The following is a 6,818-nucleotide window of genomic DNA, read 5'->3' as shown; positions in this document are numbered from 1 at the left end:
TATGTTGTTATAGCTGAATTTTCAGCATTTGATCGTGTGACAATTTTGTAAGATCATGTGTTGTCAAAAAAAGATGTACATGCATCTCATATTCGAAATCTGCTTAGGAGCCTCTTGCATAATTGAACTAGGTAAAACTTTTGCATATATACTGAAGAAATGACAGGAAAGAAAGCCAATATAAATTATAAAACAAAATTAATTATGTTTTTTATTTTTTCCAAACACAGATTTATAACATGAAATTTCCATTCTAGATTCCCACTTCAATTTGATATAGTCTAAATTGACAAGGCTAGTCGTGAAATGTAGAGGGCTCGACGACAGATTTTCACAACCAGTTGTAGTCGCGAGTAAAAAAAACCGTCGACCTGACGACTGGTGAACTTGACGACACCCCGGAAAGAAGCACCACAGAGCTCAACAAGCCTGAACTCATTATAACCGGAGTACACTGGCTGCACACAGCTAGCGGAAAATCCGAAGGAACCTATGGCAGTCCAACTTCACTTCTAATTACCATTATCAGCTCTCTCATTTTGGGTGCACAACAGCCCCACAACAATCAGCCACTCCACATCTACCCCGCATTGAAATTTCCACCAAGTTTCTCATCTGCTGCATCCAGTGCCTTTGCCTTTCCATTTAAATCCCAAACACACTCTACCAGTCTGCAATTGTACTATTCTTCAAGGCTGTGATCAACCTGCCACCTTCCGCACGCGATTTCCTGAGTAACCGCCCCAAAGCTGTACACATCAGCCTCTAGACTGGTCTTCCCCGTTATATAGCACTCTGGAGCTACATAACCCCGCGTGCCAGCCACCACGGTCGTATGGGAAGCTGCCTGATCACGCTTAATTAATCTTGCCAAACCAAAATCTCCCACCTTGGCATTAAAATCGGAATCGAACATTACGTTGCTTGCCTTTATGTCTCGATGGACGACACGCTGGTCCCATTCTTCATGTAGATAAACGAGAGCAGACGCTATATCACAGGCGACACTGTATCTTTGGTCCCACTGCAGAGTATCCTTCTCCTTCCAAAAAATGTGTCTATCCAGACTCCCATTTGGCAAATATTCATAGACAAGAAGTAATTCTCCCTTTTGATGGCACCATCCTAAAAGCCACACAAGGTTACGGTGTCTCAGCCTGCTGATCGTTTGAATTTCAGAAACATACTCCTTTCTTCCTTGTCTCAAACCTTGCGCTATTCGTTTGACAGCCACCACCTCTCCGGTGCAGGGCAGGATGCCTTTGTAAATGCTGCCGCAGCCTCCATGCCCAAGCTTTTCTTTCTCGCAAAAATTTCATGTTGCGGTGCTAAGATCGACATAGGAAAAGCTTCGGGGGCCACGAGGACAGCATTCGTCAAGCTCTGGATCACTCTCTTCCCTCACCTCGCCTCCTCTTTTGCTTTTTCAGAAATACTGCGACCACCTAACTATTATATAGCCACATAAGACAACGACAACGAAGAACAGACATATCAAAAAAACTTGGACAATAAATCTTCTTTTATCGTGATTTGTAGTTCCATCCACAGCAGCTCGGACTTCCCACGAATGGTTAGAAGAAAAATTCCAAACTCTCACCACGTGTCTCAGTGAAGTGTCCTGTGGAAGCCGACAAGCCAACCTTGATGTTTTCTGGTAGATAGTCGCGCAGACCTATTATACAATTAAACAGAGGGCTTTTGGATTTATAAGAAACATTGGTGTTGTTTGGATTACAAGAGAGAAAGACACGCAAACTCTTTTCTACACCATCATAATCCACCCAGGCATCCCATGGTTTACCGTTTAATAGATACAGGTAGCAAGAGGTATTGAATAGTCTGGGGTTGTTGAGAGAAACAGTCAACTTTGAGAATATACTATTGATATCAATCCCAACATGATTGTCATTGGGATCCATTTCGTTGTTGTAAGTGTCAAACTCTAGGGCAACCACGGGATGGGGAGATCCATTATAGGTTTCCACATTGAATAAGCTGAAACCTCCGCCTGAAGCGTTCTCTGGTTGTTCCAACTCGAGAGGTGCCAGAAAATGCAAGCTCGTCTCCATGATTGTCATAAATATTGTTGTTCATGTTAATAACGAATTGGAAATGGGTAGAAAAGCCAGAGCTTGAGGATCTGTCCCATAGGGGAATAGATTTATTATAAAATGCCCAATCATTGCTGCCACCTAGCCTACCCGATGCTTCATTTTTGGTAAGCTGTTGTAAAAGTTAGAAAAGCAATAAAATGCGCAAACAAGAATGCAAAAACAGAGTACACAGATTTATCGTGGTTCGGCCAATAAATCCTACATCCACATTGAGCAGGAGAATATATTATTTAATCCAGAAGTACATCCACAAGTTACAGCGAATAGAATATATAAAAGAGCTTCAAGGGAGACTCTTGAATGTCAGCAGAAGAATTGAAGAGACAGAGTCTCTTGGAGGGAATAATGAAAAATGGCTGAGCTTCATATCCCCAACAATCCAACCACTGCTGTAACAAGCTATTCCCCTACTCTAAACCTTGCTATCACATGCTAGAAATGCTGAGAGAAGCTCGGCAAAACTCAAACTTCTCCCGTGTTACAACCTTCGTGAGGGCATCAACTGGATTTAATTTTGTGTCAATCTTGACGACTTGAATTTTTCCTTCTTTAACCACATGCTGAATGTAATGATAACACAAGTCAATGTGCTTCGAGCATCGCTAAGATGTATGATGCTTGCTCATGAATATAGCACTATTGTTGTCATAGAAAAGGTTAAAATTTTATTGTTGCAAACGCAATTCTTTTTACAAAATCTGCAACCATAACATCTCTTTGGCCCCCTCGGATAGAGCCATGTATTCAGCTTCAACAGATGATTGAGCGACTGAATGTTGCAATCTAGAGCCCCAATTGATCACTGCACCAACAAATGTGAAAGCATAACCTGGGGTAGATCTCCACTTGTCTAAATCACCACCAAGATCTGAATCTACGAACCCTTGCAATGCTGGCTTATCTATTCCAAAACATAAAGAGAAAGTAGAGGTGTCTTTAAGATACTGGAGAATCCATTTAACTACCTCCCAATGAGGCTTGCCAAGATTACTCATAAACTAGCTAACTACTCCCACTGCATGAGCAATATCTAGACGTGTAGAAATCATAGCATACATAATGCTACCAACCGCTGAAGCATAAGGGATTCCCTTCATGAATTTTGTATCCTCCTGTGTTGTGGGACACATTTTAGTAGTCAAACAAAAATGAGATGCTAGAGGGACACAAATTGGTTTGGCATTTAGCATGCCAAATTTGTCCAATACCTTCTCAATGTATTGCTTTTGAGATAACCAAAGTTTCCTTGTGGATCTATCCCATGAATTGGTCATCCCAAGTATCCTCTTAGCTGCCCCCAAATCTTTCATTACAAATCTGCTTGCCAAATGCTTATTCAATTCATGAACAATCTTCATACTAGTTTTGGCAACTAGCATATCATCCACATATAGTACAAGAATTATAAATTCACCTATGAGCAACTATTTATAATAAACACATGGATCAGCCTCTAAGCATATGAACTTGTGCTCAACCATAAACTTATCAAATTTCTTGTACCATTGCCTGGGGGCCCACTTCAGTCCATACAAGCTTCTCTTCAATCTGCAATAAAGATGCTGCTTTGCTTTTTTTACAAAGTCTTCTAGTTGCATCATATAAAGTTCTTCATCTACATCACCATGTAGGAATGCAGTCTTGACATCCAACTGCTCCAGCTCAAGATCCCATGTAGCAACCAAGCCTAGAATGGCTCTAATAGTAATCATCTTGAATACCAGGGAGAAGATCTCATTGAAGTCGATGCCCTATAGTTATCCATATCTTTTGACCACTAATCTGGCCTTATAACAAACCTTGCCGCCATCTTCTTCCTTTATTTTATACACCCATTTGTTCTTTAGAGATTGCCTATAAGGTGGTAAAGGCACCAAATCCCAACTCTGATTTGTTATCAACAAATCCATTTCCTCCCTCATGGCATCTAGCCATTTTTTTGAATCTGAAGTTATATAAGCAGCTTTGTAATTTGTAGGCTCTAATTGATCAAACACTACTAAGGACAGTTCTGCCTCCTTTGCAACTAACAACTCATAATTAAAGAACTTTGCTAAAAGTTTTCTCTATCGAGATGATCTTCTGAGTCCTTGAGCAATTTTAGAATTTTGAGGATTAGTATTTTCCTCATTCCTATGGAGTGCACTTGAATTAGACTTATTTCCCTCTAAATTGCTAACTACAGCTCCTTTCTGCATGTTCTAGATGTTTATCAACATGGGTTAAGAGCTATCAAATGGCTTTGCAATTGCTGGTTGAATAGAAATTGAGGGAGGCAAAGCAGCTACTACAACTACTGGCACATTGTCTCCACATGGGGAAGAAAAGTTCACACGTGAAGGGGGGGACATAACCCCCTCAACTTCTGTTATTATTTATTACAGCAGTATCTATTGTTAGACCAGCATATGAAGAGTTTGAAGTACTTGGAAACACCACATTTGGTGTGTAGTCATCATGTTTATTAGGAAAAATAGATGTTCAGTGCCATCTCTAATATCTTTTTCACTTGAATTAGATGTAATAGAGATTGGTGAAAATAAAGTCGCAGGAGAAATGAACTATTGACTTCCACTAGTATATGTCTTTGAGTCATTGTTTTTCAAAATAATTGTGGGCACAAATTCTTCCTCTAATGTTGATTATAGCTGCCAACCTAGAAATGTCTTCTGATTGAAGACAAAATCTCTGCTCCTGATGATTTCCTTCTCTTTGTGATCCCAAATATGAAATCCATATTGATCCTCACCATAGCCCATGAAGATACCCCGCTATGATTTAAAATCCAACTTGGTTCTTTTTTCTTTTGGCACATGGAAAAATACTTCACACCCGGATGTGAGAATAAGAAATTCTTTTGCCTAACCATTCCTCCTTTGGAATTCCAAAGTCCAATCATGATGAGGGACTCTGATTAATGAGATACACCACTATATTGCATGCCTTAGCCCAAAATTCCTTACTCAAGCTGGCATCAGAGAGCATACATTGAGCTCTCTCAAGAATTGTTCTATTTAACCTTTTTGATGCTCCATTTTCTTGTGGAGTAAATGGAACAACCTTGATTTGATGGATATCATTATTTGCATAAAAAGAATCAAATTATGAGGAGAAAAATTCTCCTCCATTATTACTTTTTAGACACTTAATCTTCTGTCTACTTTACTTTCCAACGAGGCCTTTAAAAACTTGAAATTTAGAGAAATCTTCTAATTTCCTAGAGAGCGTATAAATCCAAAATTTCCTTGTACAATCATCTAGAAAAGTAATGAAATAATTAGCTCTACCAAAAGAGGTTACCTCAATGGGTCCAAAGACATCTGTGTGAACAAGCTCCAAGGGTGTGCCCTTCTTCTCACTACTAGTCTACAAGAAGTTGACTCACCTCTATTTGCCATAGAGACAATGTTCATAGAATTCTATATCAATAGATTTCAGCCCTAGCAGTTGATTTCTTTTTAGCATTACATTGAGTCCTTTCTGACTGATGTGCCCAAGCCTTTGATGCCAAAGCTTTGAGTTATGTCCACCATTGTCATAGTAGCTCCCACTTCATTGTTACTTTCTAGAATATATAAACTCCCAACTTTATCTCCTTTTGCAACTACCAAAGATCCCTTTGTTATCTTCCATGTATTAGGATTGAAGAATGTATGATAGCCTTGAGTATGAAGTTGAGAAATGGAAATTAGATTTCTCTTCAATTTTGGAACATTTAAAAAATCTTTTAAAAGCCATTACCCTCCTCCATGTGATGGTAATAAAATATCACTTTTCTCAATAATGTCACAAGCATTATTGTCACCGAAATAAACTTTCCCAAATTCACCTTCATTATAATTTGTGAACAACTTCGTGCATAAGAAAGCATGAAAGGATTCCCTGGAATCAAGTACCCATGATTCTGAAATAGTATCACTTGTAGCAAGAACTAAAATCCTTGGTTCATACTTCTCATAAGCAGTGTTAGCTTGACTATCCCACACCTTATCTCGTGCCCTTTTTAAAGCATGATAATTTTTCTTTGAGTGGCCTGGTTTGCCACAAAACCAACAATCCCCTTTGCTTTCTTTCGAATCTGTCCCTTTTGCAAACTTCAATCTTCCTCTATTGTTGGAGTTTCTACATCTTTGATGACTCCTTCCTCTATTGTCAATGCTTACTATTGTTGAGGCTTCACCAGATGAGGGAACATCACTCTTTCTTCTCATGTCTTCACCGAGAAGAGTAGCTGCAACTTCATCAAAAAATAACTTTTTCTTATTGGGAAGCGATGTGCTTATGGCTCTTACAACTCCATCCCAACTGGATGGAAGATAACATAACAATAAGATAGCTTTGTTTTCATCACTTCATGGCATGCCCACCAAATTTTCTTAACTAATAAGAGTATTATACTCATTGAGATGATTTGCTATATTACCACCATCCTTCATTTTGAGACTATAGAGTTTCTTCATGATGAAAACCTTCTTTGCAACAGACACCATTACATAAGTAGTTCTTAGCTTGTCCCAAACTACCTTTGTTGTTCTTTTTGTTGCAACATTAAGGAGCACATTTTCAAATAGTGAAAGAAGAATTGTTGCTCTTGCCTTCTTGTCCATTTTTTCCGAATCCTCATTAGACATCATGTCTAGTTGCTTCCATTTCCCCTCTAAAGCAAGTGCCAGATCTTGCTAAATTAATAGCGACTCCATT

The 6,818-nt window shown here is 39.0% G+C and overlaps 1 pseudogene; it reads right to left on the bottom strand.

Moving 5' to 3' along the window:
- Positions 1–682: 682 nt before the first annotated feature.
- Positions 683–2,072, bottom strand: LOC149558926 (L-type lectin-domain containing receptor kinase IX.2 pseudogene; annotated as a pseudogene).
- Between the last annotated feature and the right edge of the window lie 4,746 nt (positions 2,073–6,818).

The sequence above is a fragment of the Cupressus sempervirens genome, chromosome 5, assembly GCF_028749045.1.
Source record: "Cupressus sempervirens isolate cs-2001-9-10 chromosome 5, ASM2874904v1, whole genome shotgun sequence".
In the NCBI taxonomy this organism is placed as follows: Eukaryota; Viridiplantae; Streptophyta; class Pinopsida; order Cupressales; family Cupressaceae; genus Cupressus; species Cupressus sempervirens.
The sequence above is the reverse complement of the archived record's forward strand: the minus strand, read 5'-3'. Positions and strand labels throughout refer to the sequence as shown.